The 16,069-nt window shown below is 39.2% G+C and overlaps 1 pseudogene; it reads right to left on the reverse strand.

Moving 5' to 3' along the window:
- Nucleotides 1–14,403: 14,403 nt before the first annotated feature.
- On the reverse strand, nt 14,404–15,461 carry LOC110201910 (galectin-8 pseudogene; annotated as a pseudogene).
- Between the last annotated feature and the right edge of the window lie 608 nt (nt 15,462–16,069).

Here is a 16,069-nt window from a genome sequence, read left to right on the forward strand (position 1 = left end):
AAAATAGAAGGGGGAGGGAAAAAGAGAAGGTGGGGGTAGGTAGAAGGGAGGATAGATGAGGGGAAGGGGCATTCAAAATGCAGGCCATTTTGTGGTGGAGGGAGGGACAAGATGGTGAGAAAATTTGGAACTCAAAATCTTATGGAAGTGAATGTTAAAAACTAAAAATAAATTAATTAATATGTTTCCAAAAAAAGATCTGAGTTCAAATCTGGCCTCAGACACATAGTAACTATATGACCCTGGACCTCAGTTTCCTCATGTGTAAACTGAGCTGGAGAAGGAAATGGCAAAGTACTCAAGTGTCTTTGCCATGAAAACCCCAAATGGTCTCACAAAAAGTCAGACATACCTGTGAAACAATTAAACAATAACACTGAACATTTTAATCTAACTATTCATCAACAAAACACAAATTAATCTTTCTCTCACTCCTGTTACACCCAATGCTATATGCCAGTCACTATGCCAAATGCTTGACAAATATTATCTCATTTAATCCTCACAACCACCCTGGGAGACAGGTGTTATTATTATACCATTTTATAGTTGTAGAAACTGAGAGAAACATAGGTTTAAGTGACACACCCAGGGTCATATAGTTAGCTTCCAAGGCAGGATTTGAACTTGGGTCTTCCTAACTCCAGGTCTGATATTCCATTCACTGAACCACCTAGCTGTCTCAACCATATGATCCTATACATTTGAAGCCGTAAGTGTAGATGAGGTCATTACAAGTATGTATTGAGAAGACAAGAGTACAAAGCTTTTGGGGATGTTCAAAGAGATGAGAAACCCCCGGAGATAAGAAATTCATTCAGAAATAAGAAATTATTTTGTATTTCCTTGCATATTGATTGTTTCTCTCTAGGAAAATGTAACTTCCTTGAGGACAGGGAATTTTATTTATTTTATAAAGAGTCTTTTTCCTCCTGTTCCTAGTGGAGTACCTGGTCCATAGCAAATGCTCGGTATATCTTTTTTTTTTAATTGGGTTGCTGTTGCTGTTTATCCTTTTTTCTTGAAGAGGACCATGACATCAGAGAGGTGATGCCATGACATGCGGGTGAATTGGATTTAAGTGAGGGAAGGCTGTGCAAAGTCACCAGCCTCACTTTTTCCTCCAGAGCCATTTGGGTCCAGTGGCCAGATATAGATCAGGACAACTGCAGATGGTCCAGGATACAATGGGGGACCAACAGATCTCAGTTTGACTGAGGCAGCATTCATTCAGTGATTAAACCTTAATAAAAATGAGACAAAGAATGGCCTCTTTAAAAAAAAATAGATCTGGGACAGGAAGACCCTCATGGTTTCTGGCAAAACCAGAAACAATTGTTATTTATATTCATTCTGAGCTAATCAGGGTCAAAACTGTGAGGAAGTAGGGCTTGGTCTGGAACCAGTGATTTGGGGTTAAGGCTGGTCTTTAAGAGCAAAAACAAAACAAAAACAAGAACCCCTACCTGAGGGGTGCTCTGCCAAAGGGAATGTAATTTTTTTTTTGTTGGATTGAAAAAGCATCAGATGAGGATAATGTAATGAAAGTGTAATGAAAGCCAAGGCAATCTGAAGTTTCAAGGAAGGGGTGGACAATAGTGTCAAATGCTTCCAAAAGATCAAAAGGGTTAAAGGATTAAAAAAAAGACCATTTAGTCAGTGAGGTCAAACTTGATCTTGGAGAGAGGAGTTTGGGTTAAGGCAGCCTGTGTAACAGGAAAAAAGCACACATAAGAGAATCAGATGATAGGGATTCTCATTCTGCTTTTCACATCATCGAGCTTGGATTTGGTGTTTGAGGTTGTTGGTATGGGGAGGATATCAGGAAAAAAGTAAGTAGACTGACAAGAAGGGGAGTGAGAGAGGCTGTGGTGGTACAGAGGTTTAGCAGCATTAAAAGAAGTTTATTTTAGGCTGTCAGAGACTTGAGCACATTTAAATAATGTATGTAAAGTGCTTTGCAGACTTTAAAAGGGCAATATAAATGTCTAGTTTTATTGATAGTAGTAGGTTTATGAAAGTAGTAGAGACAGAGGGATTGAAGATGCAAGAAATAGAGGGAGTAACTAATGCAGGGGTCTGTAACCTTTTTTATGTGTTGTGGTTACATTTGACACTTCTCAAAATGTTGCTTTTAAATGCATAAAACAAAATACATGAGTTTCTCAGATAAAACAGTTATATGGAAATACAATTATCAAAACATTTTACAAAATCAGTTTACAGATCCCAGATTGAGAAACCTTAAACTAATGGAATGAAGTTCTTAAGGAGATCTGAAGCCACAGGGTTATAGATCTAAAGTAGGAGAGACCCCATAGGTGATCTAATCCAATCCTTTATCTATACCTTGGGTCAGGGGACTGGAGGTCAATCTTTCTTCTAATATTTTCTCCCTGTGTGACCCTAGTCAAGTCACTTAACCTTCAGTTTCCTTATTCTAAAATGAAAGGGTTGGACTAGATGGCATCTGAGAACCTTTCCAACTCTAATCCTTTCATCCTAGGATCACTCATTTATTCATTTACAGTTGAGGAAACTAGAGTGCAGGGAATTTAAGTGATTTGCCCAAGGTCATATAAGTAGTAAACATCATAAGTAAGATTTGAACCCAGATTCTCTGCTCCGGAACCAGTGCATTTTCCATTGCGGCATGCTGTCTACTTAATGAGATAAAGACCTTTGGTTTTCTTTTGGTTTTATTTTTGGTGGTGGTGGTGGTGGTGGTGGTGGGAAACAATTAAAATTGACAAGCAGACAGGGAGACAACTAGGTGGCTTAGTGGATCAACACCAGAATTCAAATCTGCTCTCAGACACTTACTAGTTATATGACTCTGGGCAAGTCACTTGATCCCTGTTTGTCTCAGTTTCCTCATCTGTAAAATGTGCTAGAAAAGAAAATGGCAAACCACTCTGGTATTTTTGCCAAGAAAACCCAAAAGGGGTCATGGAGAGTCAGACATGGCTGAAAAAGGACTGAAAGACAGTAAGAACAATGGAGCTCGAGACATCTTAATCTGGGAAATGGAAGAAGAAAAAAAGATGAGTGAAGAAAATATTAAAATCAATTATCTGAAATAGAAAGGAAATGGAGCATGAAGTTGCCAAGCTATCTATGATTTAATTTGCAAAGTTAGTATTTGTATGTCAAACCAGGTCACTTGATTCCTCAGAGAGGAGTGATTTACAGAACTGATTTTTATAACAAAAAAAAAGTAATAAAAAAAATAGAGAAACACAGATCAATTGGGAAGGCCAGTCACCTGACTAGTTCGCTTCTCCCAGGTTTTCTTAATCCTACCTCAAAGTCCTTTGTTTACATGTGGTGCCTTTTGTAACCAGAAAGTATGTTGGGAAAGAGAAAAGTGTGGTCAGTAGTTAGCAGTTACCCTCTATCTTCCTTGGAAGACTCCATTACTCAACTTAGACTCTAGCTCAGGCCTGTAGAACATACGGCATGTGGGCCACTTGTGGTCTGCCAAAGAATTTCAGGCAGCCTGTGAAAAATGTAGAGGATGTAAAAGAAAGTAAAGATGTATCTAGTGCTTTGTTCAGGCCCCGCTTAACCCACTTGCCACTAGTCACTATTGTGCCTGTCACGTAACTCAGCTGGTGGGTTGCCATTGCACACTCTCTCTTGTTTGTCATGTGATCTATGGCAACCAACCATTGTCAGCCTGTCTCTAGTCTGAGAGGAGTGAGAGTTCCTGTGTTGTTGGTTGTTACTGATGTTGAACCAGGACAAAGTGAGTGCAGCCACTCCTCAGTGCAGCTGATGCCTGCTATATGACGAGGGGCAACAATGAGAGGGCTTCTTCCCTTCCCTCGCTGCATGGCTGCCTCTCCAAGTAGCTGCTGTGGAGATTTTTTTGGTTCTAACATTAAAGTTTTGGGGGTGATTTTGTAAAATGTGTGATAAAAAGAATGTAAGATTGAATCAGAACATAGAATGTTCAATCCAGAGTGGAAAAATAAAAAACTTGTTTACTTACTACACAAGAGAGAAAATATTGTGCCTTTTTTACTGAGAAGTAATAGCTGTACCAAAGGTATACGATTGCCATCGCCATTTTGAGTCAAAACATTCTCACTTAAGCAAATTGGTCACCAATGAAAAAAAATTAAAGTATCCAAACTGTTGAAAAATCTTATTGGGGAACAGCTCAGAAAATGAGGTGGCTACTAAATTACTTTTCAGATTTCTAAAGAAATCAATTTCAAACATGATTTCTGAGTATGCTAGAATGATTACTGAAAAGAAGTACAATATATCCCATTAACTAAAGGTAAACAGTAAGAAATGTATTAAAATTTGTACCACTAGCAAAGTAATATTTTTAACATTAATATAATCATGATAAATAAAAATATTAATAAGTATAATTGATATTAATTGAAATTTCCCTTTTTTAAGATATTCTCAAAATAATTTAATCTTTAATTGTACCTTTACTTGGAAAGTGAGCTGCTAAAAACCTATCTGCAGCCCAAAGAAGTTTAGCTTACTCTAATTTTGTCCCATACCTACTACCAAATTGTGCAGGTTTGCTCTAGCTCAAGATCAAGCTGGTCCACTAAGATGGGGAAAAAGAATTTAGCCTATGGCTAATCTTTCTCCAGCTTCTGGAAAGGAGAATTTAGCTTCTGGCAAACCTCCCTTTATGCTAGAAAGAGAAACTCAGCCTTTCAAAAAACCTTATAATCTTATGGTTATTTTATTCATCTAAATTTTTTGCTATGAAATGATAACATCTCCTCAATCTACTCACAAATCTATAGGTAACCTAGACTTAAGAGACTATCTATGTTAGTCTGGCTTAGCTGTTAGGATTACCTTTCCCAAGAAGGAAGCTTAATCCTATAATCCAAAAAGATAAATCAAAGAGTTATTAAATTGTGTATATCCTTCAACTCAGAAATGACATTACTAGGTATGTTTCCCAAGATGATTAGGAAAAAAGGAAAAGAACCTTTATGTCCTAAAGTATTTATAGTAACTCTCTTTGTGATTGCAAAGAACTGGAAATTGTGGGGATGCCTCTTAACTGGGGAATGGCTAAACAAGTGATTGTGATGGAATACTGCTGTGCCATAAGAAATGATGAGCTCCATAATCTTAGAAAAATATGGATAGACTTGAACTAAATAATACAGAACAAAATGAGAACCAAAAGAACATTTTATACAGAAACAATAATACTGTTTTATGAATAATTTTAAATGACTAAGTCATTTTGACTATTATAAATACCCAAATTAACTGCAAGGGACATATAAAGGGAGACATTGTCTGCTTCCAGAGAAAGGACTGATAAACAGAAGTATGAATAGAGTGGTTTTACACACACACACACACACACACACACACACACGTACACACGCAGACACACATACATGCACACACACACATTTTTGTCTAATGGTAGCGAACTTTAGGGTTGGGGGAGGAATGTGGGGGGGAAAGCAAGATACATGATAACTTTATTATATATTTAAAAGTTATAGCAAGTTGAACATAATAGATTTGCAATTTCATGTATAGTCATCTTTTTTTTTCTCTTCTACCATGTTATGGAAATGCACGTTTTATTTCTCAAGCTCAGAATAAAATAATTAAATAAAATAAATCCCATGATTCCATAATAATAAGACAATTAACAGCTACAGGTAAGGATATGAGGCCAAGCGCACTGTGTACTAAGGGAGAAAGGAAGGCTCTGTGTAAAGATGAGGACAGATGCCATCACTGACACCAGCAAATGAGGAGCCCAGTCCTTATTGAAAACCACCACTTAGGCTGGGACACAAATGTTTTAGCAAAGGCCAGTTTTTATTTTTAAAAAAATGATTACACTTTGACCATAGTTCCCTATCATCAGCCTGCCTCCGGCTGTGTTGCCTTTGCTGTTGGGATGTACATTTTTAATAGCCACCTGTACAGAGAAAACAAAACATCTTCATACCTAGAGCTAATAATTTTCAGAGCTGCCTGCTGAGAAATGCATGTAACCAGAGGCCAAAGAGTATGAATTTCTGGCAGAAATAGACAATAGGAATAAAAAGCACCAGCTAGCCATGGCACCTGATTACCTTTGAAATTTCCTCTAGAATCATTGTAATTTTGAATAGGATTGCTCAATTAATCAACAAGCATTTATTTAGGTCCCTACTATGGGCAAGGCACTAGGGCAACAAGACTAGAATGACAATCCCTGGCCTCCAGGAACTTCTATTTTTATCAATTTTAGGTTAACAGAGTTGGAATTGGAAGGGATCTCAGAGCTCATCCAGTCCAATGTCTTTATTTTTCAGATGAGAAACAGACCCAGAGAGGTTAAACAACGAGCCCAAAGTAGCACAGCTAATTAGTCTCAGAGTGATAATTTTAACCGAGGTCAGTCCTCTGACTTAAAATCAAAGACTCTTTCTACTGTGTCAGTAATGTGAGGGCACCACCTCCATCTTTGGCATCTCCTTTATAGGTGTGTGGGGGGGAAATGGTTCTAGACTTAGGAGATCCAGGGTCTGAGTGCAGGCTCTAATTCTTACTAGTAATGTGAGCCATGAACAAGTCCTTTTACTATTTTGTGCCCTAGTTTCTTCATCTGGAAAACAGGAATATTAATGCTTTCATCACCTAATTCACTGGGTTCATAAGATCATAGATTCAGAGCCAAGAGAGACCTTATAGGTCATCTAGTCCAACCGATTAATTTTACAGATGAGAATCTACTTCACAAAGATCACACAACTAGCATCATCAGAGGTGACATTTGAATTCAAGTCTCAAGTTCAGGTCTCTTTTGTTTTGTAAACTTTAAGGGACTATAGGAATGAGAGCTATTTTTATCTTAGAACAGAGGGTCTTTGGCCTTTTTTTTTTTCATAGACTTCTTTGGCAATCTGGTCAAGCCTATGGATCCTTTCTCATGATAACATTTTAAACGTATAAAATAAAATGCATAGATTACAAAGGAGACCAATTTAATAAATTACTGAAAATTATAAGAGTATCAAAACATAAAAAAACCCAAGTTCACAGAACTTGGGTTAAGAACCCCTTGGTTTAGAGGTCAACATTTGTGGTCATGGAAACAGCACTGAATCAGGGACTATGAATTATAGACTCCTTCCACTGATGACTCTCACCAAGCATTTGTAGTCTAGAGTTTGTAGTTTTTAGTCCATTCTAGTCTTCTAGAGTTGCCCTGGATCTTTCTCATGGGTCTTTCTAAACTAATCCAGGATCATCTTTAGATGACAGAACCGTGGTCTGCAACCAGACCAGCGCTGAGAGATTCTCTAGCTTGGTAGAGGATTTGACCATGTTTGAATATTGCTAGTACAGTCTTCAAGTGCCTAGGATTACCTCCACATAATGATGATTAGTTGAATTATCATTACAGTATGGGGACATTGTAATACAGAGGAAAGAGAACTGGCTGTGAAGTCAAAGAATCTGGTTTCCAAACCTGCCTTTATGCATACTTTTGTTTTGACCTTAGGCAAGTCAGTTAATATTGCTTTCCTAAATTTCTTTATTCATAAAATCAAAGGTTTAGATTGCATGGCCTTTCTCTGAGTTTCCTCCTAGTTCTAGACCTATAATTGTGAAATATATACTGAAACTGGGGTAGGAGAGAGGAAGGGGAGGAAAAAGGGAGTGGTGGCGGTTATTTTATCATCTAGCTCCAAGGGGATTGAGCATTCCAAAGGTAGATATTATGATTTGTTGATTTAAGAAATCATTTTTCTGCACAGATCTCTGAAATAAACTTTTAATTTTTTCTATCTTAATGCTCTCAATAGGCTTTATGATGGCAGCCTGCCTATCTTATCCATTCTAGATCCAGTCTTCATCAAAATAGTTATAATGAAAGAGTTTTACACATTCTTCATTAACTATCAGGTAAGTTACTGGTGGTCAGACTTGCATCAGTATGCTTCTTGGCTTGAAGCCATTCAAACATTCTAACCTAAGCTTTCTAAGTCTGCAGGAAACCTTGGTGACTGATTCAAAACCTTCTTTTCTTACTATGTTTGCTGCATTCCCTAAGACTGAAGACTGATCATGGTCTTGGGTAGCTGAAGGTATCGTTTATCAAATAACCCATACAAAGCCCTTTCTAAACAGTTATGTCTTACTCTAGTGCCTTGATCCATCATGAAGAACATGGCCAGACATTTTCGAAGGAAGCCAGAATTAGAGCTGGTGCAGCAACACTTGGGAAGTGGCAATACTTTTCAAAAAGTGAAGCAAACCTTATGTCTTTATTACAAAATGATATCCAGGTATGGAAAGGAAGCCAGGATTTTGGTGACAATAATAACTCTTATTGACTAGAGTAGGTTACATGATAAAGGCAACACAATTGTGGTAGACCGATGTGAGAGTTCCATGGCCAATGTGTCATCATTTTTTTTTTTGGTGAGGCAATTGGGGTTAAGTGACTTGCCCAAGGTCACACAGCTAGTAAGTGTCAAGTGTCTGAGGCTGGATTTGAACTCAGGTCCTTCTGACTCCAAAGCCAGAGCTCTATTCACTGCACCACCTAGCTGCCCCAGCATCATGTTTTAAAAGATAAAAATTGACCCTTGTCAAAACATGTGCCACAGCACAAGTGTTGATAGGTTATTCTACCCATGATATCCATCAAGACATAGTACCCATGTATAATAGTCTGCTGAGAACTAAGAAAGTTACTTTCCTTCACACTCCAAAATATCTTCCCTCCTGCCTCCTACCTCACTGTCTAAAATTCCACCATTTATGATTATTTCTTTCTGGTCTTGGAGGCTTTTCTATTTTCCAGAGACTCCTATTAAGATGCAAGGAGATGGGAATACCTGAAGCCATGTCAGCTAATACCTTTTTCAGGATTAATTAGCAGCTATCTAAAATGGAGACCCAGTAAAAATTGGACACAGGATCAATGCCTGAGGGAGAAAAGGCTACTGAGATGAGTGAGGAAGGTACTACAGGGAAAATATTCCCTACTTTGTAATTTTGTCCTGGGCCAGCCCTATATGTGATATAAACATTAAACAGACTTTGAAACATTTTGGATGCTGAATTACTTTCTAGAGCACTTAACCCATGCAAAATTTATCAGTATTCTGCTCAGCTGTCTTCCTTGTGGTCTAGTGAAAAGAATGCTGCAGTGGGAGTCAGGAAACCTGAGTTTCTGTCCCTGTTCTATGAGACTTTTGGCCACTTATGTAATCTCTCTCTGTCTCAGTTTTGTCCAAAGTCATACTTAGCCTACATTGCAACGGTGGAAAAAAAATCCAGTGAGATTGAAAGCTGTTATAAAAATGCGAACCATTGGGGCAATTAGGTGGTGCAGTGGATAGAGCACTGGCCCTGGAGTCAGGAGGACCTGGCTTCAAATATGGCCTCAGACAGATAACACTTACTAGCTGTGTGACCCTGGGCAAGTCACTTAACCCCAATTGCCTCATGCAAAAAAAAAATGTAAACTGTTTTACAAAATTAAATACATACACACACACACACACACACACACATACGTACTCACACACGCATATGTACGTTAAAGCTAACTAGATGGCTAACGCTTCTAAAAACTCAGGTTTTCAAGCTTGAAACAACAAGAATTAATTGACCACTTAATATTTGTTGGCTGCCAATAGAAAACCAGTACCTGATCTCAAGGAGCTTCTGTTCTATTGGGGAAAATGACATGTATGCACATACGTATATACAAAGTAATTGAAAGGTAATTGGCATATACAGTCATGCAAAACAGATGTCCACATTAGCTATGTCAGTAAGAAAAAAAAAAGGGGAAGAGTGCAAAGGGAAAGGAAGGGAGGGGAGATATTCTCAGGTTGTTTCTGACCTAGTAGTGGCATCAGTAGACCTGGGTGCTTTCTGGAATGGTCAGACTAGTTCACAGTTTCATTATCAATGCATTAATGTACCTGTTTTCAACCACACCATTCTTGATTCTGTGCCAAACTCTCCTTCCAACCTTCTATTTCAAGTTAGTTTAACTAAGAATATTATATTGAGTACCATCTGTGTGCAGAAGATTAGCATGGGCACAGGGCAACAGAGGATCATTGATTTAGAGTTGAAAGAGACCTTATTGGCCATTGAGTCCACTCCTTTCATTTTATAGATGAGGAAGCAGAGGAACAGAGAGATTAAGTGACTTGCTTAGGGTCACATGGCTAGTAAGTGGATGAGTTTGGGTCATCTTGACTCCAATCCAGAGCTTATGCTATCTATTGTTTCTTGTGGCCTCTGAGCTTAGAAAAGACAGCTTCTGCCCCCAGGGAGTTACAATCTAGTAGATAACCATGACATAATACGAGATATTGAATTGAAGATGTGAATTAGAGGAGCGCAAATTAAAGTGATATGTGAGAAGAGGGATAATCAAGGAAAGTTTCCTGAAGAAAGTCACATTTTGAGTTGGTCTTTAAACAATGAGTAGAAATTCAACAGAAAACACAGGGTTCTGTCGTTTCTATTCTTTTTTTTTAACAAGAAAGATAACTTTATTCAGTGACACCCTCCTTCTCCAATAATTAATGCTAAGAGAGGTATAAAACAAGGAGTCTTCTGTTCACCAAAGTATAAACCACTCTCGGGAAGTAGGTGTACTCCAGAATGCAGATGGAAGAAGGATTCGCTATGGAAGGTGAAGTCCTCCAGATGTTCATTGTTTATGGATCACATCGTGTTGCTTCAAGTTCAGGGATGCTGTAGAACTTCTCAAATAAGAAATGTAATTACTTAAAGGAATTTGACCTAACTACTCCCACAGGAACATTCCAAGTGGTTGGAGAATTCCTGTTTTTTAGACAGTTGGATGAACAATCTGTTAAATTGATCCATTGGTTCATGAATTTTGGGCAGACATTGTTCATAGACGGTAAACTGGAAGTTGAATTGAATAAGAAGGTGAAAGTAAAGTGGAGTTCTTTGGGAAACTGAAAGGTGCTTTTCATGATTGGAAGCTACTCCCTTTCTTAACTGCCAGATTGAAAGTCCTTTCCTCAGTCCTCATCCTTCTTGACCTCTCTGCAGCCTTTGACACTGTTAATCACCCTCTTCCCCCATACTCTTTTCTCTCTTGGTTTTCATGACACTACTCTTTCCTGGATGTCCTCTAACCTACCAAGAATGCTCCTTTTCTGTCTCCATTGCTGTATATTCACAATGTGGGTGTACCTAAGGTCTCTGTCTTGACCCCTCTTCTCCTTCTGCACTGTTTCACTTGGTGAGCTTATCAAGCTTCCATAGATTCAATTTTCATCTCTGTTCTAATGATTCTACTCATCTAATCTCTCTGCTAACATCCAGCCTCATGTTTCCAATTAGCTATTAGAAATCTCAAACTGGGTATACTGTAGACATCTTAAAGTCAAAATATTGAAACTTAAACTTATTATCTTTCTCTCCAAACCCCCTTCTAACTTCCCTATAACTATTGATCATACCACCATCCTCTCAGTCACCTAGCCTCAACATGTAATTGTCATCCTCAATTTCTCATTCTCTGTCACCGCTCCCCTCCAATCTGTTGCCATTTTACCTTTCCATTTTTTCTCACATACACCCTTTTCTCTCCTCTGGCATTGCCACCATCCTGGTGCAGGCCCTCATCACCAAATGCCTGGACTACTGAAATAGCCTCCTCACTGGTGTCTTTGCCACAATCTTTTCTGGCTCTAGTCCATCCTCCACTCAGCTGTCAAAGTGATCTTCCTGAAGTGCAGGCATGACCATTTTACTCCCCTTACTCCTACTCAGTAGACTCTGGTTTCTCTCCTGGATCTATTTTCCAGGTCAGTTGTTTTTCCAATGAGATCTTTCACATTCTCTTCTATTTTTTTCATTCTTTTGGATTAGTTTTACAATGCATTGATTTCTCATATAGTTGCTAGCTTCCAATGTCTCCATTCTATTTTTTAAGGAAGTACTTTCTTCAGTAAGCTTTTGTACTTCCTTTTCCATTTGGCCAATTTTTCATTTTAGGGCATTCTTCTCCTCATTGGCTTTTTGGACCTCTTTTGCCATTTGGGTAAGGCTATTTTTTAAGGTGTTATTTTTTTCGGTATTTTTTTGAGTCTCCTTTAGCATCACTCTCAGTTTTTCCTCTACTTCTCTTACTTGCTTCACAAAATCCTTTTTGAGCTCTTCCATGGCATGGGACCAATTCATATTTTTCTTGGAGGCTTTGGATGTAGGAGCTTTGGCTTCATTGTTTTCTTCTGGTTGTATGTTTTGATCTTCTTTGTCAACAAAGTAAGATAATATAGTCTGACTCTTTTTGCGCTGCTTGCCTATGATCCTGGCCAATTACTTGAGTTATAAACTCTTTGTTAAGGGAAGGGTCTGTTTACAGTGTGGAGAATGTACTGTCCCAAGCTTCAGGGGTTTTGTGCAGTTGTTTTCAGAGATACTTCTAGAGACCTGTAAATTTTCAGTTCTTCCAAGTTGCTATGATCAAGGGAGAGGTGTTTACTCCTTTCATGACCTTTGCTCTGCTCTATGAGTGACCACAAATACTCTTTTCTGTCTTGGAACTGTGAGAAGGATTTCCTTTCACAGACACTACAAGCTCCACCATGCCAGTGCTCCTCCTCACCCCAGGACCACCACCTCGAGCTGTGACCCAGATCCAGTTATGGGCAAAGCAGAGAATCCTGCACCAGCAGAGAGATCCCTACAGTCCCCCTCTGATTAGCCACTTGACTCTCCCTCAGTCTGTGGGCCAGAAGTCCTGGAGGCAGCTGCCACCCTGGGGCCAAGCTTGGGGAATGGGGCTGGGACCCTGTGCTTCTCTCTCACCACAGAAACAGGCTTTTCCCACTGATCTTCTAAGTTGTCTTTGGCATTCATGGGTTGAGAAGTCAGGAAACCACCACAGCTGAACACGATTCAGTCCTTTGAGGCCTGCTCCAGGTTTGCTGCGGCCTATGCACCCACATCCAGCTGTGTTCCTCTACCAGCCTGGCATGATATACCTTTCTGATCAACCATCCAGGCTGTCTTGGGCTGGAAATTTGTTTCACTTTGTCTTTTTTGTGGGTTCTGCTGCTTTAGAATTCGTTTAGAGACATTTTTTATAGGTATTTGGAGACATTTGGGGGAGAGCTCTAGCAGATCACTGCTTTCACTCTGCCATATTGGTTCCACCCATCTGTGGTTTCTATTCTTAATAAGGGAGTGAGGAACTGGAGAAACAGCAATGACAGTTAGGCCTCTTAGTATGGTAGAACTCTTCATGAATGATCCCAGGAAGGGATTTCTCATTTCTTCCCAAGGTAGCATAGGAGATAAGAACTAGACCTGTGATCCATTGATACAAGGAACTTCCAGATGAGGAAGCTCCCTCCATCAATGCAGCTTGGTACAGAAACTTAAACTTTTGCTTAGTAAATTGTCCAGGGTTGTGCAGTCAGTATGTATCAGAGGCAAGACTGGGATCTAGATCTTTCTGGCTTCAAGGTTGGCACTCATTTTGTTATGTTATGCATCTTCTCTAGTCAGTGGTAGATATAAAACTGTCTGGATCTAGGCTTACATGGGAAAGAGGCTTCCTTTCTCATGGGATATCTATTTCCTTCTAGAAAGGATAAGAAGTTATTCTCCCTGGCAGAAGGGTAGGTGTGAAGCATGTGGAGCTTTACTGAAACATAAGCTTCATCAGTTTCCAACCCTTCCTATGAAGCAAGGAGGTATGGCAAAGAAAGAAGAAACAGAGTGTGAGAAGCAATGAAAGGGTTAATGTTAAGTTTTCCAGTCCAGCCATATCACAATTACACACTTCAGGTTGCAAAAATAAAGAATTATCAAATCCATTATTAGCAAGAATGCAGGGAATAGGCACACATAGATTTTTGGTGGCACTGTCAATCCATTCACTCTTCTGGGAGAACAGCCTGGTAATATGTAACAAGTTCCAAATGGTTCCTACTTTTTGACCAGGTAATTTTAACTTGAGAGGCAGCATGATGTAGTTGGAAAGGGATTTCATGTCAGAGGACCTGGGTTCACATCCCAGCTCTGATGCTATCTATGTGGTCTAGGCCAAATCACTTGACAACTCTGGATCTTGGTTTCATTGTCCATAGAATAGGGGTAGGGGATTACTGGGTAGTCTCAAAGGTGCTTTTTACTTTTGAATCCTGTGATTCTATGTTCCTTAGCAGATCAGAGGTTTTAAGGCTGAAGACCTATATCTCAGTCATGAAGATCATAGTACTTCATTGTTTCTTTTTTTTTTTACCCTTTTCAGTTTTTATATTATGAAAGGTAACTTGACAAAAGAAGGAAAATGGACAACAGAGAGGAAGTCTACATATACAATGTTGAGGCCCCTACTACATAAATCATATTTTGATTCTGTTCTTGTGGCGCCAACTACCAGCTCCTTATACCTGGTAAATCAATGTCTCCATTGATCGTCAGAGTGTCAATATTGTCAAGCTCCTTAAATCTATACTTGTCTTCCAAGACGTGGACTCCATTTATGGGGCAACTTTGTATTCATTAGTAGAACAGTAAATGATCATCTCAAAATACATCCCTGGGCTTATTGGAAAGTGTGTAATACTTCTTTCTGCTTCTCCCCAGCTCTCACAGAGAAAAGAATTTCTTACAAATGCTTTAGCACTTAGCCGGGGGTTCAAATGCGGTGCTATATCCTTTGTACTGGATGCCATTAGGTCAATAGTAAAGCTTCCCTTTGGATTTTTCTTCACTTCTCCTCTGATGACAATGGTTCATCCATGGCTCAGTGCAGAGTTCAATCTTGCAACATAAGGAAGTGTAAATTGTGACACCTCAGATGTTTGCATCTGCAAGTTACTGGGAAACCCAATTGACACAATCTGTACTTTGCCATAAATTCCCAGGGTATCTATTTTCTCTGGTTCAATTCTGTGTTTGTAGATCAATAGATACTTTCCATTCACAGCCACCTGGAACTTGTCCTTCAGTACCATAATCTTGATCTCAAAAGGTTTTCCTTTTTCAAAAGGCATCTCCTAGGTGATCTCTTCCCATCCCCATTTCTCCTTCATCAGGGTATTGCATATGATGTGGCCTGACCTTTTGAACCTTGGGTTAAAGTGGAAGGCTACAACAGCTCGGGACTTCACACTGCTGCCACATTGGAAATCCACCTGGAACCTGTCTGCGTCATTGGGCACATGACCATGGATGACAACCAACTTCCCAGGCCCCAGCTCCTCAGAATGTGTACCAACGTATGGAGTCATCGGATTGTGGATGACATTTTGCAGATTATTTGGGAGCGTCATGTTGTCTTTCCAAATGATTGTTGATCTGGGTCTCTCTTCTGTCACTGACCTATGGAAAAACCTGGGTATTCAACCTTCCAGGAGATCCCAGCAGAAGCCTGTCTGCCCAGCAAGTCTGTTGTCTTCTGAAGGTATAACTTAGTTGTGTATGGGAGGCTAAGCAGAGCAAAAATCCATTGTTTCTTTTTAAAAACAAACAACAGAACTTTTATTTCAATGGACAAGCATTTATTTTCTCACTCTCTCACTCCGCCTCCATTCCTTAGAAAAAGAAAAACAAAATCCTTGGTACAAATATGCATAATTGAACAAGATCATGTTCCACATTGGTGATGTCCTCAAAAGTGTATCTTAGTCCAGATCTTGAGTCAACATCTCTGTTAGGAGGTGGGTGGTGGTATCCTCAGTTCTCTCCAGTTGTGCTTGTTCACTGAAATGATCAGAGTTCTTAAGTCTTTCTAAGTTGCTTGTACATAACATTGCTATCATATAAATTGTTCCATTTGTTCTCCATGATATTTTTTTTTAATATTATTGCATGATGCTTCTCTTTGTCTAGATCAGTGACTACTTCTGCGTATTGGCATTGCCAATCAGTCTTCTCTTTTGTTTCTTTGGTGAGATTTATTTCCCTCGATTCAAGTTTTTCTCTCCCTCTCTCTTTTTTTGTTTATTTCTGCTGTGCATGCCATAAACACAGCTTTCATGATTCTTGTATATTTATTGAACTGGTCATGAACATTCTGATGGCTAATGCTGTCTTG

This window comes from Phascolarctos cinereus, unplaced genomic scaffold (genome assembly GCF_003287225.1).
Source record: "Phascolarctos cinereus isolate Bilbo 61053 unplaced genomic scaffold, phaCin_HiC Scaffold_4;HRSCAF=312, whole genome shotgun sequence".
Taxonomy (NCBI): domain Eukaryota; kingdom Metazoa; phylum Chordata; class Mammalia; order Diprotodontia; family Phascolarctidae; genus Phascolarctos; species Phascolarctos cinereus.